Source organism: Cupressus sempervirens, chromosome 10 (assembly GCF_028749045.1).
Source record: "Cupressus sempervirens isolate cs-2001-9-10 chromosome 10, ASM2874904v1, whole genome shotgun sequence".
Classification (NCBI taxonomy): domain Eukaryota; kingdom Viridiplantae; phylum Streptophyta; class Pinopsida; order Cupressales; family Cupressaceae; genus Cupressus; species Cupressus sempervirens.
The window spans coordinates 710,845,358-710,865,134 of NC_143127.1; positions in this window are offsets into that span (position 1 = coordinate 710,845,358).

Sequence of the window (19,777 nt, forward strand, 5' to 3'; positions counted from 1 at the left end):
AAAAAAACCTGGTCATTGATTGTCTTATGCAATTATATAGAAAAATGTAGAATAATTGATTGTATTATGTATTATTATTTGATTAAGCATAAATAGATTTGAACCCACGACTTCTTTGATAAGAGGCTCACAATTTACCATTGTGTTGTAGGTTCTTGCCTAAAAAATACTTGAGCATTTTTCATTTTATTTCTTAAATTCATTTTATTAGAATGGGTAATATTAGTGTATTATGTCAACTTTTATTTAATTTTAGAATTATTTTCATATACGTGTTTTATTTAATAATACAATTATAAAAGGTAAGTTTAAATAAAACTTATTTAAAATTAGATTAATGATTTCAAGAGGATCCACCTATCACTCTGATTTAAGATGAATCGGTAAGTCAAAGTTGAATGTATATTGTTTAAATAAAAAAATTGAGTTTGACTTATGTTGATTTCTATAAATCTTCACTGTGTCCTCATTTGATAATTCAGTGCCTTCTAATCAACGTCTCTAAGTTGCACTATTTTCTAAACATCTCAACTCCACATCTCAAAATAAAACTATATCCCTTTAAATTATCCATATGCTCCTTGGATTTGGTCCACTATAAATTTCAAATTAAAATGGCACACTTTCTCATTTCAAGCCATTATTGAATTTTTTCTTTATACTTTTATTTTGAAAAATCGCATGTCTAATACATCAAGGAAAGCTTAAACAGGACAATCTAATGTTTGACTTGCTTTGGTGGCTCATCTAAAATTATCCTAGATTGTCCACAAGGGCTTGCCTGTTAGTGTGGTTTTAGGTGAGTTACATAAGCAAGTAAAAGTATAGAGTGTGTTGTTTATACCAAAATATTGACAATTGATACATTTAGAGAGACTATTGCTCATGGCTCACTTCCATTCCTTATATCATCCAATTTTGGTTATCTATTTCTTTTCTAATGTTTACTTGTATTTTTCCACCAATTTGACCCTCCACTCATTATTTTTATTTGGATTTCCCTACTTTGTGTATTTATTTTATACAGTTCATAGTCCCTTTACTTTTATCTATCCTTTTCATTATCTTTACTCTTCTCATCTTATGTCTTGTATCCCTTAGATTCTACGTTTCATTATTTTTTGTTGGATGCTTATTTTAATTTTTTTTACAATTTTTTTTCTTTGTTTCACTATCTTTGAGCTTTGTTCCACCCTTTCCCCTCCATCTCCCATCTTCTTAACCTATCTTGTTCTACAACTCAACCATTTTTCTCCTTCAACTCTCTCATTCTGATGATCTGTCACAATGTTTGATTCGAAATGTTGATGCCAAAAATCCTATTTAATTGAATCCAAAAATAAAAACTACTAAAATCTATACAATGATGTTAAATTTAGCTTGTGTTTGGTGATCTCTATATATCTTCATTGGTCTAGATCATTCACATTAATCGTCATGTGTTCTCTAGCTTCTCATTAATATCTCACACTCCCTCACTCTAATTTCAAAAGATCTAGATCATGGGGTCTTCACCGAAGAGATAATACAATACCACATACTTTCATATTGGAGGGTTTTAAATGAGAATAAAAGGAAGGCAATATATTGCCTAAATAAGGTGGAGGGTTTTTTTTTTGCATTGGGGTGGGGTTATTAGATGGATATACCAGTGTTGGATGTTATTGGGATTGTTGTATAGGAGATTGCATTAAATATTTTGTCATTGATATCAACATATTTATTTTCTTGATGGTGTTGAGACTTTATTTTGTGGAGAGGTTGGAATAATATGATTTCTATAATATCAATCAAATGGTGCATAGTTGCAGATGCTTTTACAGATGTTTATATATGATCATTCTTAGTGTTAATATAATCAAGGCCCTAGATCATTGAGAAGTGTGTGTGTGTGTGGGGGGGGGGGGAGGGAATGAATCAGTAATCCACTAACTTCAAACTTTAACCACAACTTCACAAAACTGATTAACCAATATTAAATCTACCATCTATTCATTCATTCCATGATACTTGTGAAACTTATCAATCAAACATTTAAAAAACATCCACACAAGTAACATAATAACGCTTTGGTTTTTATCATGGAAACCCTTGGTTAGAGGAAAAACCCATAATGGGAATCAATACCAACAAGTGTTTTGCACTCTTCTAAAATGTGCCATATTAAAGGCTTGGCCATGATAGGAATTGCTAATAATGCCTAGTTAGAAGAAGACCCTATTAGGAGTCACCCAGTTAAGGGATTTAGCTCAAACCTGTTAAGATCTTTACTTTGTTAGGAGTAACCTTGTTAAAGGATTTTCTAACTCAAATTTAGGAGCCACCTAGTTAAAGGAACTAATTTCATATCTTGATAAAGATCATGCTCGCCCTTTTAAAAGTAATTATGTTTGAGGCGTTTAACTTGACAACCTATTGGGATTGATCAAATAGAATGATCTAAGAAATGCCACTTCAATTTACTACTTTAATAGATCATTTTCAATTCACCATATTCATCTCCTCACATATATTCAACTACCAACTTGATTGCACAACACTTGTCATTTACACACACTCTCATTGATACTTACAAAATAACATTATACCATATAATTCACCAACTTAACCTAAATATGTTACACCTAAAATTGATTGTAGATTGACCAAAATGTATTACCAAACCCTAATCTATTATCAACTAGTACTACATAATCAACCACTTAAATCATACATCGATCCAATAAAGAACATTTGGCAATATCACTCTTTCCAATGGACATGTACACACTTCTAAGAAATTCCATCACAATTACCAATGTATCACTAATTCATTAAAGCTTATCAATTCCATGTCATTGCCACATCATGGACTAACTCATAGATTTGAAAGATCTACAAGAAATAGCCTACATGTTGTCAATTCAAGATTAAACACAAACATTCAATATTATCTTTATTTTCCTTCTTGAATTGTCTTCAATCAATCCAAAATATATCTTTCAGTAAATCAAATCAAGCACAACTCTAATCATGATCAAAATACTTAGTAAACATCTCAAATCTCAATATCATCTCCCAAAACAACATATATTTAATAGACCAATCAAATCATTCATTGTCTATCATAAACTATTTAACTTACCAAATTGTCTTACTTCAATCAAACATAACTCACTCAATACTTATGTGTACTACATGAAATTACATATACAGAAACTAGAAACTTCTTTGAGTCTCCCATAGAAATCACACACTCTAACTCATCACACAAATCAACTATACACTTTATTTTCTCACCTATGTAGCTACTTTCCAATAAATAGTTCATAACCTATTATCTAGTTGACATTAGCGACAACACATAAAATGACTCAATCACCATAAAAAATATTCTTCAAGACATTTGCATCAATTAGGCCAACAATCTCCCCCTTTTACATTGATGGAAACACCAAACAACAATATCAACACCAGGTTCATGACAAAACAATATCAAGGTCACCAACCATCACCAATGCCCATTTAAACATTTTCAAACCAATAATTTATATAACTGATGCAACTAAATGCTCCCCTTGAGATAATTCATCTTTCGATATGTACTTCTATTTTGGCATGCTTCTTATCTTCTTATTCTTCTCACACTTCTCCCCTTAGTAATGTGATTTTCTTGTCCTTCTTAGTTCTTCTCTCCCACTATAGTAATTCTCCCCCTTTGACAATAATGCCAAAGGTGTTTCACTCATTTCTTAGTGCACCTTTATACTTTGAATCTCCAATAAATTTTTGGCCAACTACTACTAACAATCAGCCAACTGTTTAATCCTTTCTGAGAAGTAGTCCTCATTACACCAATCCATAAAATGATATACACAAGGCTTAGTGAATTGATGCAGTCATAGAATCTTAGTTCTAACCTAGTAGGGCTGATGCAGGAGCATCCTTGGACTATTGACAATCTTGCATCACCCAAAAAGATATGTTATTATTATTAATTTTCTAAATATCTATCTAACAATTTGATTCGGCAAACACTTGTTTGTTCTTTCTAGACTCTACAAGCTTAGCTTCATATTGGGGACCTATTATGGATCTTTATTCCAAGTATGCATAATTTAATGTTACAACTGGTGGAAGTTATGCTTCATCTTCTCAAGTGTCGATTTCTTATGTTGTTCTTCATACAATGCCTAATATTTAATTCAATGAGGTTCTACATTTAAGAGTTAGCTTACACACTCTTGGATTTATATAGTTGGTTAACATGTGGACCTATACCAGAGGTCCTATAACGTTTTATGATGTATTATGTATTTTTTCATTAATTCTTTGAGGGCCAATCCTATATTGTATAGAAAGTTTCTAATTATTGGAAACTATGAAGTCTAATACAACCCGTGTGTCTTGATGACTATATATAATGTAATGGAGTCCTAGTAGGTAGTATTTAGGAAGTCATTGAGTATATAGTTGGAGCAAGCTTCAAAGTCGCAAGTTTTCATCTATAATTTGGAATGTACTAGCCCTAATAGGGAAGCCTTAACAACATGACATATTATATACGAGTTGTCTTATCAATTGGTATTCAATTATGTAAATGAATAACTTTTTCTAATAAAGAGAGTTGTTTTCAATTGCATATTGTTATACTTATGCTATGTTGTTAGTAATTGGGGCTTGGTCATATCCTTTAGAGGTACACCTGCCTTTTACTATATTAAATGATATCAAAGTAAAGGTTAGTCTAATTGTGGCTAATCTAATCATTGTTAAGCTTGGTAGACTTGTCAAGACATGAATTTCTTAGTTGTTGGTTATCGGGTGGAAAATCGTAGTTCTGGCTCATAATTATAGAGAACTTGTCCAAGTTGTTTTGGTATCATATTAAAAACCTTTTGATTCTTGTTAGTGAACAAATCACCAAATTTTGAGGCAATTGTACCTTGTTTGATTTAGTATGCCATCTAGAAGGATGAAACCTATAAGGTTGGAAAATATGTTTGAAGAATTCAAGGCTGAGATGAGGAATGAGATTCAAAATGTCTTGAATGGATAGAGAAGGAATCCTTAAAAAAAGATGAATATCTTGAATTTGTTGAATATCTTGAAGTACCTGATCTAGAGATCTTTGCAGAAGAAGAAAGACTATTGAAGGCTATGTCACAAGTTGATAAGAGTCATAGAATGGACGTATCAAAGTATTCTATTTCTTTAGATCCTAAGGAATTGATGGATTTGATTAATCGACTTGAGGATTAGTTTGAGCTTGAAAATATTGTAAATCCACAGAGGGTTAGGTGAGCACAAACTAATTTGAAAGGTCATACTTCCTTGTAGTGGAAAGAATTGCAGAAGGATACGGAAGACAATGATGAGCCTATGATTAGTTTATGGAAACCCATGGTTTCTAGATTGAAGGCTAAATTTATCCCTGATGATTATGAACTTGAATTGTTTAAGAAGTTATAGACATGAAGAAAAAAGATATGTTTGTAAAGAACTACACTGAAGAATCTTACAAGCTAGAAATAAGATCTAGACATCATGAGTCTTCTAAGGAAAAGGTTACAAGGTATGTTAATGGTTTGAAATTCAATGTTCATAATGAATTGAGTATGTTGAAACATACTTTAGTTAAAGATTATTATTAGCATTAAAGATTGAAGAAAATTTTGGAAGAAATAAAGATAAACAATTGACTAAAGGAGATAAGGGTAAGCAAGTTGGTTCTGATAAGAAATATGCATTCAGAGGTACTTGTTTTAAATGTGGTAAAGATGGACACTGATCTTTTGAATATCCTAGTGTGAAATTTGACAAATAGAACTTGGTAGTACATGAAGATCAGGAAATGGAAACTTTTGATGTTGATTTGGCTTCACCAGAAGTTGGATAATCCCTTTTGATGAGAAGAATCATGAACTTGGGTAAAATCAGAGATCTGTGTTACCTTTTATGACCTCTAAACTTATTTTGGTCAATCCTCATTTCTTTATCAAAACTCAACTTTTTTCAAACACTAAAAATATATTTTTATAGATCTTGGAGTCAATATCATCATTATATAAATTTCATAGTGTTTTAATTAGTTATAATATGTTATAATTTCAAAATATTATAAGTAGATATTTTAACATTTGAGAAGATTCTACTTTAAAAAAAGGAAAAAAATAGTAAATCATATAAAAATAAATTTATATTTATATTTAGCCCTAGAGGAGAGAGTCCTCTTCAAGAATATGTAATTTATTTTTAAAAAGGTGTAGATTTGACAGTGAAGTTTTGTCAGGAGAAAAAAATGTTGATTTCTGATAAGGTTGAACTTGAGTACTTATAACAAAGAAAATATAAATAAAAAATCATTTCTTTTTTTGTTCCCTAGCTATACATGTCATCTATTGTTGATATTGTGGCAACTCATCATGTAGTGGGGGTTGTTGTGGTGCCTTCTCTAGTAGTATAAAACCAAAATTGTAAAAACCCTAAAATATTGATATAAGTGGTTGAGATGCATAATGCATTGTAATGTTGGTGAATGTTTTTGCTAGATAATAGAAAGGTTGAAGGTAGTGTAGGTGGATGTAGCTGGGTGAACCATGTTAAATTTGTGTTCTTTGTGTTTTCTTCTATTATTTCTGTGCATGACTATTTATTCTTATATTGTTTCGGATTTGTCAAACCATAACAATTGGTATCAGAGCAAGGTTTGTTGCTGAAGATTGATAGGAATTTTAGATTTGAGTGGGGGCAATGGAGGATTCCAGATTCATGATTGAAAAATTCAATGGCCAAAATTTCTAGTTATGGAAAATGCAGATGGAAGATTACCTGTATCAAAAGGATATGTGGAAGCCATTAGAAGGAAAAACCAAGAAATAGGGAACCATCATAGATGAAGATTGAGAGATCTTGGATAGGAAGGCACTAGGATCTATTCGGCTATTCCTTGCACCATCTGTAATGTTCAACATATCAAAGGTAAAAATGATAATAGAGCTGATGGAGACATTGGCTACGTTATATGAGAATTCCTCAGCTTTGAATAAGGTATTTCCTATGAAGTGCTTATTTAATATGAAAATGGGTGAGAGAGGATCTATAGCAAACCATTTAAATGAATTTAACAAATTTACCAATTAGTTTTCATCTGTACAAATTTCATTCGATGAAGGGGTTAGGGCTCTCTTGATCTTATGTTCTTTACTAGAAAGATAGAATAGCTTGGTTATGGTTGTAAGTAACTTTGTCTATGGTTCAGATACTTTGGAATTTGATGAAGTTTTTGGTGTTATCATAAGCGAGGAAATGTGATAGAAAAGCATAGGTGAAACTTCAACCTCATCAGGTTTCACTTTAAACATGGAGAAAAGAGGAAGAACAAGGGTCAAAGGAAAAGGGCCTTCGCATGACAAGTAATGAGAGATGTCAAATAAAGGACATTGTCAATCTAAAGGAAAGAAAGATTGTTGGTACCGTGGAAAGCCTAGTCACCTGAAGAAAGACTGATGGTCTCAGAAAAAAAAAAACAAGAAGACAAAAATGAAGATGACAGTAACGAAGCTAATGTTGCAAGTAATACTTTACAAGATTCTTTAATATTATGTTTGGATAATGTAATGATTCTTGGGTAAAAGAGTTTGAGGCTTTATTCCATGCTACACCTCATAGAAAATATTTTCAAGATTATGTTCAAGGTGGTTTTGGTCAAGTATATTTGGGTGATGATGAGCCCTATCCCATTGTTGAGAAAGGAAAAATAAAGATCAAGTTGCCAAACGAAAATGATTGGATACTATAGGAGGTAAGGCATGTCCCTAATTTAAGAAGAAATTTAATTTTTGCTGGACAATTGGGTAGTAAAGGATGCATAGTCATGTTTTCAGGCAATATATGGAAGGTCGCTAAAGGTTCCTTAGTAGTAGCTAAAGGTGCAAAGGTAGGCACATTATATCTGTGTACTAGAACACTTATTCTACCTTAGTTGCTACTGATAATGTTAATGCATAAAACTACTATAGATGTTGCAAGCACATATTAAAAAATGTGGCACCATAGGCTTGGGCACATGAGTGAGAAAGAAATAAAAATCCTTCACTTTGAAAATATATTACCAAGACTGAAAAATATTGATTTAGAGTTCTGTGAAAATTGTGTTTATGGAAAATAGAAAAGACTCAAATTTCTCAGAGTTGGGAAAGAAAAGAAGAGTGAGAAGTTAGAGCTAGTGCATTTAGATGTATGGGGGCCATATAGGTATCATCTCTTGGTGGCTCTTGTTATTATGTTATTTTTACAGATGATTCAACTAGGAAAACATGGGTTTATTTCTTGAAACAGAAATCTGATGTTTTTGAAATATTTAAGAAATGGAAAGCTTTAGTTGAGAATGAGATGGAAAAGAAGTTGAAGTGTCTTAGATCTGATAATGGAGGTGAGTATTACATCACAACCTTTGAAGATTAGTGTTCTCTTAATGGAATTCAGAGGTAGAAGACAATTCCAGGAATCCCACAAGAAAATGGGGTGTCAGAAAAAATGAATAGAACAATCATGGAATGTGCAAGGAGCATGAGATTACATGTTGGTCTGCCTCTTCATTTACAGGCATATGTTGTAAACACTATTGTTTATTTCATAAACAGAGGACCTTAAGCCCCTTTGGATGGTAGTATTCTAGAGGAAGTTGTTAGTTTGTGTGATTGATCAGGGAAGTACTGTATATACTTCATAAATTCTTTGGGGTTCGCAGCATCGCCCTGAAAAATTATTTTGGGTTATGGCTAACATATGGACGACATATGGCCAACATGTTGTAACCCTAAAGTGACATAAAATTACTTGTATAAAGGGGCTTAGGGTTAGGAATTGTTTCATGGTTGTGATGTGAAAAGTGGTTCTTGTGGTGGTATTGAGTTGTAAGAGATTATAGATTGTAGTAAGGTTGTAATCACTGGATCATAATAATATCAAACTTGCTGTTTGGTGGACATAGCCCAGGGATTGGGTGAACCACATTAAATCTTGGTGTCTTATGTTCTTTTTTGTGTGATCTAATATTTTCTGTTATTGGTTATATTTGCATGTAATTGTTATTTCTGTTCGTGGTTTAATCCTAACAAGTGGTATCAAAGCAAGGTAGTTCTTTTAGTTATCCTCTGTGGGAAAGTCTCACAATTGAGTGGGAGTGATGGCAGACGAGGGTAAGCTAAGGGTTGACAGGTTTAATGGGCATAAATTTCAGTTATGGAAGATGTAAATGGAAGACTATCTTTATTAGAAGGATTTATGGAATCCGTTGGAAGGAAAAACCAAGAATCAAGGATCTATGTCAAATGACGACTGATATCTTTTGGATAGAAAAGCACTTGGAAGCATTCAATTATGCCTGGCACCATCAATGGTATTTAATATTACAAAAGTGAAGACAAGAAAATAGTTGATGCAAACCCTAGCAAAATTGTATGAAAAGCCTTCTGCTTCAAACAAGGTGTTTCTCATGAAGCATTTATTTACTATGAAAATGGTAGAAGGTGGCTCTGTTGCAAATCATTTAAATGAGTTTAATACTATTACTAGTTAGTTATCTTTTGTGGGTATCAATTTTGATGAAGAAATTAGGGCTCTCTTGATTTTGTGTTCTTTTCTTGCAAGCTGGAATGGCTTGGTAATGACTATGAGTAATTTTGTTCCTAGATCTAGTACCATAAAATATGATGATGTGATCAGTGTTATTTTGAGTGAGGAAACTCGTAAGAAATTCTTAGGTGGATCTACATCAGGAAGTGCTTTGAATGCACAAAGTATAGGCAAAACAAATGAAAGAGGAAATAATTTCAAAAATTGTGGAAAATCAAGAGGAAAGTAAAAAAGGAGGAGGTCTCAATCAAGAGGATTGAATGATTGCTGGTATTGTGGAAAACTAGGGCATAAAAAGAAATATTGTTGGTCTCGAAAGAAAAATGAAGGAGATAATCCAGATGGAGACAAGGAGGCAAATGTGGTAAGTAACAAATCCGAAGAGGATGCTTTGCTTCTATCTTTAGAAATTGTTGATGATTCATGGGTTTTAGATTCTGGTGCTTCATTTTATGCTACACCTCATAGAGGTTATTTCATTGATTATGTCCAAGGGAATTTTGGGCTTGTTTATTTGGGGGATAATGAACCCTGTCAGATTGTTGGAAAGGGAAAAGTTGAGATTAAGTTGCAGAATGGGAATCACTAGCTACTACATGAGGTAAGACATGTTCCAAGGCTGAGTAGGAATTTAATTTTAGCAGATCAACTCAGTGATGAGAGTTGTTTAGTTACTTTTAATGATAAAAATTGGAAGGTTTCAAAAGGTTCTCTTGTAGTAGCAAAAGGTGTCAAAGTAGGCACCTTATATCTTTGTACAGTCATATTGTTCCTTCTACTTTAATTGTTTAAGAGAAAAATGAATGTTCAGGAATAGTTGCTATAGTTGAGTAGGGAGAACAAATAGCTGCTGTAGATTCTGATACAACACCATGGCACAATAGACTTGGGCATATGAGTGAGAAAGGTATGAAAGTACTTCATTCAAAGAAAGTTCTACCAGGTCTAAAATGTGTTAATATGAATTTCTATGAAAGTTGTGTGTATGGAAAACAAAAGAGAGTGAGTTTTGTGAAGACTAGGAAGGAAAACAAAAAGGAGAAATTATAACTTGTGCATACCGATGTATGGGGAGCACCTCATGTATCTTCCCTTGGAGGCCCTCATTATTATGTTCCATTTATTGATGATGCAACTAGAAAGGTATGGATTTATTTCCTTAGATAGATATATGATGTATTTCAAACTTTCAAGAAATGGAAATGCTTGGTTGAAAATGAGACTAGTAATATATTAAAATGTCTTAGATCTGATAATGGTGGTGAGTATTGTACTCATGAATTTGAAGATTATTTCTCCACTAATGGTATTTGTGGATAGAAAATTGTTCCAAGGACTCCATAGGAAAATGGAGTGGTTGAACACATGAACAAGACTATAATGGAGCATGCAAGGAGCATGAGGTTGCATGTTGGGTTGCCCTTACACATGTGGGCAGAGGCTATCAATATTGTTGTATATTTGATTAATAGAGGTCTCTGTACTCCTTTGGGTTGTGGTATTCCAGAGGAAGCATGGAATAGTAAGAAGGTGAGTAATTCTTTTCTCAAAACCTTCAGTTGTGAAGCATTTTCTCACATAGATTCTGAAAATAGAACCAAGTTGGAAGCTCAGTCAAAGAAATGTGTATTTTTTGGATATGGCATTAATGAATTTGGTTATAGGCTTTGGGATTTTGAAAATCATAAAATTTTAAGAAGCAGGAATGTCATATTCAATGAGAAAGTGTTGTACAAAGATCTGTTGCAACACCATGAGAAGAAAGAAGATGATTATGTAGTGTTGGATGATACTCCAAAAGTTGATGTTCCAACCATTCCTCATGATGTGCAACAATTGCAACAACAAATACCACACACACCAGTGAACATTTTAAACAGTCAACAAGGTAAATTAGACCTCTAGAAAGATTTTCTCCCTCTTTGTATTCTACTTTACTTATTGATGTTGGTGAACTTGAATGTTATGATGAAATTGTGTAGGTGGATACTAAGATTTAGTGGGAGTCTTCAATGAAAGACGAAATGGACTCTTTGCTAAAGAATAAGACATGGGATTTATGCAAGTTTCTTGTAGGTAAAAGGGCTTCATAGAATAAATGGGTTTATAGGTTAGAAGAAGAGGATGGAGGTGAGAAACAATTTAAAGCTAGGTTAGTTGTAAAAGGATTTGCACAGAAAAAAGGAATTGATTTTGATGAGATATTTTCTCCTATTGTTAAGATGACTTCTATTCATACTATTTTGAGTATTGTGGCTACTGAACATTTGCATTTAGAGCAACTTGATGTTAAAACAACCTTCCTTCATGGTGATTTGTATGAAGATATATTTATGGCTCAACCACATGGATTTGAGGTCAAAGGTAAGGAGAACTTAGTGTACAAATTGAAGGAAAGTTTATATGGCTTGAACCAAGCACCTCAACAATGGTATTTGAAATTTGACAGTTTTATGCATGAGCATGGACACAATAGGTGCCAGATCATTGTGTTTATTTTAAGAGGTTGGATGATGACAACTAATTTTTTTTATGTTTATATGTTGATGATATGCTTGTAGTTGGGTCTAACATGGATCATATTAAGGGACTGAAATGCTAGTTAGCACATGCATTTTGCTATGAAGGATTTGGGGGTAGCAAAACAAATCCTTGGTATGAAGATTTGGGAGATAGGAAGAATATAAAATTGATGCTATCTCAGGTTGATTATGTTGAGAAGGTGTTGCAACATTTCTCTATAGAGAATGCTAAAGCTGTCAGGACACCTTTACCTGGTCATTTGAAGTTGACTAAGGAGATGTGTCCCAAGATACAAAAAGAGGAGGATAAGATGTCCAAGGTACCCTATGCTTCATCTGTAGGAAGCTTGATGTATACTATGGTATGTATAAGGCTAGACATTGTACATGCAATGGGAGTCGTTAGTAGGTATATGAGTCATCCAAGAATTGAGCATTGGAATGCAGTCAAGTGGATTCTCAGATATTTGAGAAGAACATCCAATAAGTGTTTACACTTTGGGGGCTCTAGTACTAATTTATAGGGTTATGTTGATTCAGATTTGGCAGGGGATATTGATACTACGCAAAGTACTATAGGTTATGTTTTTACTGTTGGTGGGGTAGTCGTGAGCTGGGTTTCTAGATTATAGAAGATTAATGCTTTATCCACTACAGAGGCAGAGTATGTTGCTACTATAGAGGCAGCCAAGGAGATGATATGGCTTTAGTTATTCTTGGAAGAGTTGGGACACCCTCAATAGGATAATTATTTGTTTACAGATAGTTAGAGTTCCATTCATCTTGCAAAGAATTCAACTCTGCATTTAGAGACCAAACACATACAGTTGTAGTACCATTTCATTCGGTCAATTTTGGAGGATGGATAGTTAAAGCTAGACAAGATACATACAGATGAAAATCTAGCAGATATGTTTACAAAGGTACTAATAAGGGAGAAGCTGAACTCCTCTTCAGCTTCAGTTGGTCTTCTAGACTGAACATGAATAAAATAATAGCAGAGTCCAAGGTGGTTTTATCCAGTGGGAGCCCCATGTGGTAGCGGTATTTCTACAGGATCAATCTCCAAGTGAGAGATTGTTGTCTAGTGTGGAGTCTGATTAGTCCCCAAGTGGGAGATTGTTAGTTTGTGGTGATTGATCAGGGAAGTACTATACATACTTCATAAATTCTTTGAGGTTTGGGGCATTGCCCTAAAATTTCTCTTTAGGCTATGGCCGATGTATGGCTAACACATGGCCAACATGTTGTAACCCTAAAGTGGCATAAAATTACTTGTATAAAAAGGCTTAGGGTTAGGGATTGTTTCATGGTTGTGGTACAAAAATTGGTTCTTGTAGTAGTATTGAGCTATAAGGGATTACAGATTGTGATCAGGTTGTAATCACTGGATCACAATAATATCAGACTTGTTGTTTAGTGGATGTAGCCAAGGGATTGGGTGAACCACGTTAAATCTTGGTGTCTTGTGTTCTTTTCTGTGTGATCTAATATTTTCTATTATTGGTTATATTTGCATGCAATTGCTATTTGTTTGTGGTTTAATCCTAATAGAAGCATGGACTAGAAAAAATATAAATTATTCATTTTTGAAAACTTTTAGTTGTGAAGCTTTTGTCCATGTTGATAAAGAAAATAGAACCAACCTTGATGCTAAATCTCTAAAATGTACCTTCATTGGATATGCAGTAGATAGCTATGGTTATCGCTTATGGGATTTTGAAAATCTTAAAACAATCAGAGGTAGAGATGTTATATTCAATGAGAATGTCATGTATAAAGAATAGTTACAGGAAAAGAAGCATGAACAGGTCAAACAAGAATATGTGGTGTTGGATGAGACTCCTAAAACTGAAAAGCCATTGGTACCTAATGCTGAACATGAATAGGTTATCCCACAAACTCCTATAAGTGTTAGATGTTCTACAAGGTCAAGTAGACCTCCTAAAATATTTTCTCCTTCTTTGTATTCCATTTTATTTATTGATTTTGGTGAACCAGAAGAATATGAAGAAGCAATTTAGGTAGATGCCAAACAATAGTGGAAGTTGGGCATGAAAGAGGAGATGGACTCCTTGTTGAAGAATAAAACTTGGGACTTGGTCCCTTTACCTACAGGAAAAAGAACCTTGCCTTAAAAATGGGTTTATAGGCTACACAAGGAAGATGGAGGAAAGAAAGGGTATAAGGCTAGACTTGTGGTAAAGGGTTTTCTACAGAAAAAGGGTATATATTTTGATGAAACATTCTCCCCTGTTGTAAAAATGACTTCAATTAGAACGTTACCAAGTCTTTTGATTGGTGATTAATTACATCTTGAACAATTAGATGTCAAGACAACTTTTCTCCATGGAGATTTGGAGGTAGAAATTTACATGCAACAACTAGAGGGATATGAGGTAAGGGTAAGGAGAATTTTGTGTGCAGGTTAAGGAAAACTCTGTATGGCCTAAATCAGGCACCTTGAAAATGGTATTTAAAATTTGATAGTTTCATGGCTGAAAAAGGGTACAACAGATGTAATTTTGATCACTATGTATATTTTAAGAGTTTGGATAATGGGAGTTACATTATCCTATTACTCTATGTTGATGACATGCTTGTTGTTGGGTCAAATTTGCAACACATAAATGAACTTAAATAGAAATTAGCAAAGACATTTGCTATGAAGGATTTGGGTGCTGCTAAGAAAATCCTTGGTATGAGGATTACATGAGACAGGAAAAATAGAACCTTGAATTTATCCACAAGTGAGTATATAAAGGTGTTGAAAAGATTTAATATGCAGGATGCAAAAGCATTTAGTATACCTTTGGCTAGTCATTTCAAATTGATTAAGGAAATGTGAACACAGGCACAAGAAGAGGTAGATAAAATTTCTAACATCCAGTATTCATCAAAATTTGGTAGTCTGATGTATGCAATGGTGTGCACATGGCCAAATATTGCTCATGTAGTGGGAGTTGTTGGCAGGTATTTGAGCAATCCAGGTATGGAACATTAGAATGTTGTCAAATGGATTCTTCAATATTTGAAAGGTACTACTACAAAGGCATTATGTTTCATAGGATCAAGTTCTTCTCTGAGTGGATTTGTTGACTCTGATTTGGTAGAAGATATTGATACAGGGAGGAGTACTAAAGATACCTTTTTGTTTTCAATTTTCTAGTTATTTGGCTGACATTTTGATTTGGAGAACCCTTGTTTGTTCTTTCTAGATTCTATGAGCTTGGGTTCATATTGGGGACCTATCATAGATCATTATTCTAAGTTCACATAATTTAATGTTACAACTGGTGGAAGTTATGCTTCATCTTCTTGAGTACTAATTTCGTATGTTGTTTGTCATATGACGCTCGATATTTAATTCGGTCAGGTTCTATATTTAAGAGGTACCTTACACAATCTTGGATCTATATAGTTGGTGAACATTTTGACCTATACCTAAGGCCACATAATGTTTTATGATGTATTATCTATTTGTTAATTAATTCATTGAGGGCTAGTCCTATATTGTATAACACATTTCCAATTATTGGAGATTGTGAGCTCTAAGTTGACCCATGTGTCCTAATGACTATTAATGTAATCTCATGAAGTCCTAGTAGGTAGTATTTATGAATTCACTGAGTAGATACTTGGAGGAATCTTGAGAGTAGAAAATTTTTGGTTTGTAATCTAGAATGTATTGGCCCTAGTCAGGAAGACTTTACAACCCTACATATTGTATGTGAGTTGTCTTATCAATCAATATTCAGCTGTGTAAATGAAGATCTTTTGATAATAAAGAGAGTTTTTTTCAATTGCATCTTGTTATACTTATGTTTATATTGTTGGGATCTTGGTCATCTCCTTTGGAGGTACACCTTCCTTGCATTGCATCAAGCAGAATGACCCCTAGCTTACCTCTCATATGCTAAAAAAAAAATATTTGGGTAATGAATTAGAGGATATGTCTACAACTTGTTCCTTTGATGTCATATATTTTATTCTCACTTTCTTCTCATATATGTTTTCCCTTAGAAAATGATACTTAATTTCTATATGCTTTGTTTTGGGATGTTGGTTGGATTCTTTGATATGTTAACAACACTTGTGTTATCATAATAACTAGTAATGAGAAATGTTAGCTTCTCATTTATCCCTTCCAAGACTTTCTTGGTCCAAATTTCTTGTAAACAACTACTTGAGGTAGAAAGAAATTAAACTTCACCTATTGATGTAGATATACAAATTTTGTTTCTTATTGATCTAAGAAACAAGTCTTCCTCCAAGGAAGAATGCTCCACCACTTGTTCTTTTCATATCATCAATATTTCTATCCAATTTGCATCAATAAACACTTTCAAGGAAAAATATTCACTATGAGAATACTAGAGACCATAATTAATTGTTTCCTTAAGATATCTAGTTATCATCTTCACTACCACCATATGTGCTTCCTTTAGATTTGACTACAATCTAGAAAGTATTTCTATTGAATGCACAATATAAGGTCTATTGTGTACAATATAATGCAAATTTCTTATCACAGATCTATATATAGTCTCATTCACTAAACTTACTGTATCATCCTTAGAAAATCTAAAGCCTGTGACCAAAGCTGTCCCTACTAGTTTTTAATCGTCCATGCCAAAAGTTTTCAACATTTCCTTGACAAATTTGGACTGACAAATGAAAATTCCATCTTCCAATTACATCTCCTATAACCAAATAGATTTTTTTAATCTCTCCAATCATAGTCATTTCAAATTCTTTCTTCATATCTTCATCAAGATCCATAATTATATTACCATCACCTCTAAAGATTGGGTTACTTATAAATACTTTAACAATTAACAATTTAGCACCTTCCAATTTCAGATATACATTGTATATAGGAGGAAATGAGAATCAAGAGCATATAACCTAAGATCATTACATGATCTACCCTATATGTGTAAGTGTATGCTATATAGAAAGTGGGAAATAAGAGAGAGAAACATGTCAATCCCAATTCTAGAGGGTTAGGTCTAGAGATATTAGTGCTTACCAAATGAATATGGAGCACCAATTACAACTAGAATTAGGAAGAATATGGGAAAGATATATAAATCCTTAAAGATCCTCAATGTGTGTGTATATGCTAGATGTAGATGTGCTAAATTTATGAAGGATGGAAAAATAACTCATCTTTGAAGTATATTTTCTACTTGTTGTGGTGATAGAAAAGGGAGGAAACCTTCAGATATGGGCTTGAAATTGCATGATAGACAAAACCCAAAAATATTTTAATGATCTATTAGGGATGAACTAGTGCATTAGGGGTGCACTGTGACCCTGATTGACTATGTTTGATATTGATTCTATTTTTGTAGTTTAAAAGAAATCCAAAAAGGGTACTTCGATTTGCAACCTATTCATCAATTTGATATCTGCAGCCTGCAATAAAAAGAGGTTTTCATTATTGATGGGGGTTTTACCTTGGTCAAATCCTAGTTTAGGAAAAAAACCTTGCATTTGAATAATTGAAATAGCATGAATGTAAAGTAAATGTACAAATTCACCTTACAAATATGGATCTCTTGAATCTAATGCAATGTGCTTGACTTCACCAATAGATTTGGACCAAGAAGATGAAGATGAATTGATGTAGAATATGTGCTAAATGATCTTGAATAATTGAAGAAGATCTTGTAGATAAATTCCTTCAATTACTTTAGTGCTTGAATCTTTGATCTTCAATGGAGGAATTCTTGAATGGATGCTTAAAGGCTTGAAACTTGAATGTTTAAATGCTAGAGCTTGTGAATGCTTGAATATTTGAGAGCAAGATGTTGTGATCTGTTGTTGTGATTATGGATAAGAAATGGAGAAAATGGAAGGGTTTATATAGAGATCAAAATTAACTAACCCCCACAGGTTGACTCTCATAGAAGTTAACACCTGCTTATCCAAAATATAAGATGTAGAGAAAAAGGGACAAAATAAGGCCTCATCAGGGGCATAGTGTGCCCTTGATTGGCCCATTAGGGGCAGAATGCACTCCTTAATGTCCCATCAAGGGCATAATGTGCCCCTTATAGTAAGGTGTACAAACCCTAGGGATAATATGGGGGCCCCAAAATAGGTCTTAGGATCTAGAAGTCAAGTCTAGATTCCAAGGAAACCCTATTTCGATGCCAAGAGTGGATTCCAAGTGGAAGGGAAGGACCTAGGGGAAATAGATCCTACCTCGAGCTTGCCACCATAAAAATAAGAGATTTAAAGAGGATCTATTAGGTTTTATCCCAATTCCACCTAAGAGAGGATGGAAAAGGGAAAAGGAAATAAAAGAGAGAGGGATATTGATGATCTCACATTAAATAGGTGCTAAACCTTCATTAAATTGGATTGACTCCAATTTAAGATAGTACATTTATCCCCACTTTAGTGAGAGGATGGACTCAATCCAAATTTGTTCTAAAGTAGAGCATGAGGCATAAGATACCCTTATTAAGATTTAGGAGAGAAAGAATTAAGCCCCCAAGTGTTTAAAACTTTGCTAACTCCCAAATCATAATAAGGGAGAAATCATATTTTTAAAGAAAGAAGAGATTAATTATTATCTCACCTAGTAGAGTGCCCACCCTACTTTGAATTATTGAAAGAGATGCTAAAAAATATGACATTGAAGTAATTTGATAGTTTTCTAACTCACTAGTCAACCCATTAATAGGTCCACCCATAGATCAACATTGTACAATAGGTGAGCTAACACCAACATCCTCACCGCTATCTTTGGTTGCATCATCCTGATTATTCACCTTTCTCTCAAGAGATCTCATCATTAGGTTCACCTCTTTGATCTAATGAAAAAACCATTTAATGGACCGAAAATAGTCCAACATACTATTCCTACAAGTTAAGAGGGCATTGATATTGGATTCTCAGTTAGAGTCGCTCAGAATGCACATAGAAGGATCAATAATATATATGATAGATTCAAAGCCAATCTCATTTTCCCTAACCACCAGATTCATCTTTGGTCTGGAAATAGCTAGCTTTACCTTACTCAAATCAAAATCCTTCCATGATATTTTCTAACTCAGACGGGGATTCTCCTTGTCCACAGGATAAGAGGGAGAGTATATAGTAGGAGTCTTGAGGAGACTCGGGAAAAACTCATTGACACCTATTCTCCCATCGTCACCAATGAGATTAGGAATATTATTCTTTGGTTTTTTTTCTTTTTGAAATAGGGGATGACATGCTCTATTTTTTCTTCTGACTCTTAGGTTCATCCTTGTCAGTATCAATACCCTCCTCCTTCTCATCATATAACAAAGAAAATAAATACCTTATTACTTTTTCATCTTTTTTCCTCAACCTTCACAAGTTTTAGGGGTTTATTGTACATAGACACATTAGATTTTCCCTTGGTGGTGGTTAATTTCCTCATAATATACGTCCTCTCTATCCTCAATTTTAGAAAATTCATTAATAGATTTAGAGCCATCAAACTCAACCCTTGGATCACCTTTATCTTCAATGGGGATCCCTATAGAGTGCATCTTAATGTGCTCATAAATTAACAAAATATATGTCCATTATGCAGAGGGTTGTTGGTGACCTCATGAGACCTAATCCCATTAATGATGGCATTAAAGGAAGAGTAC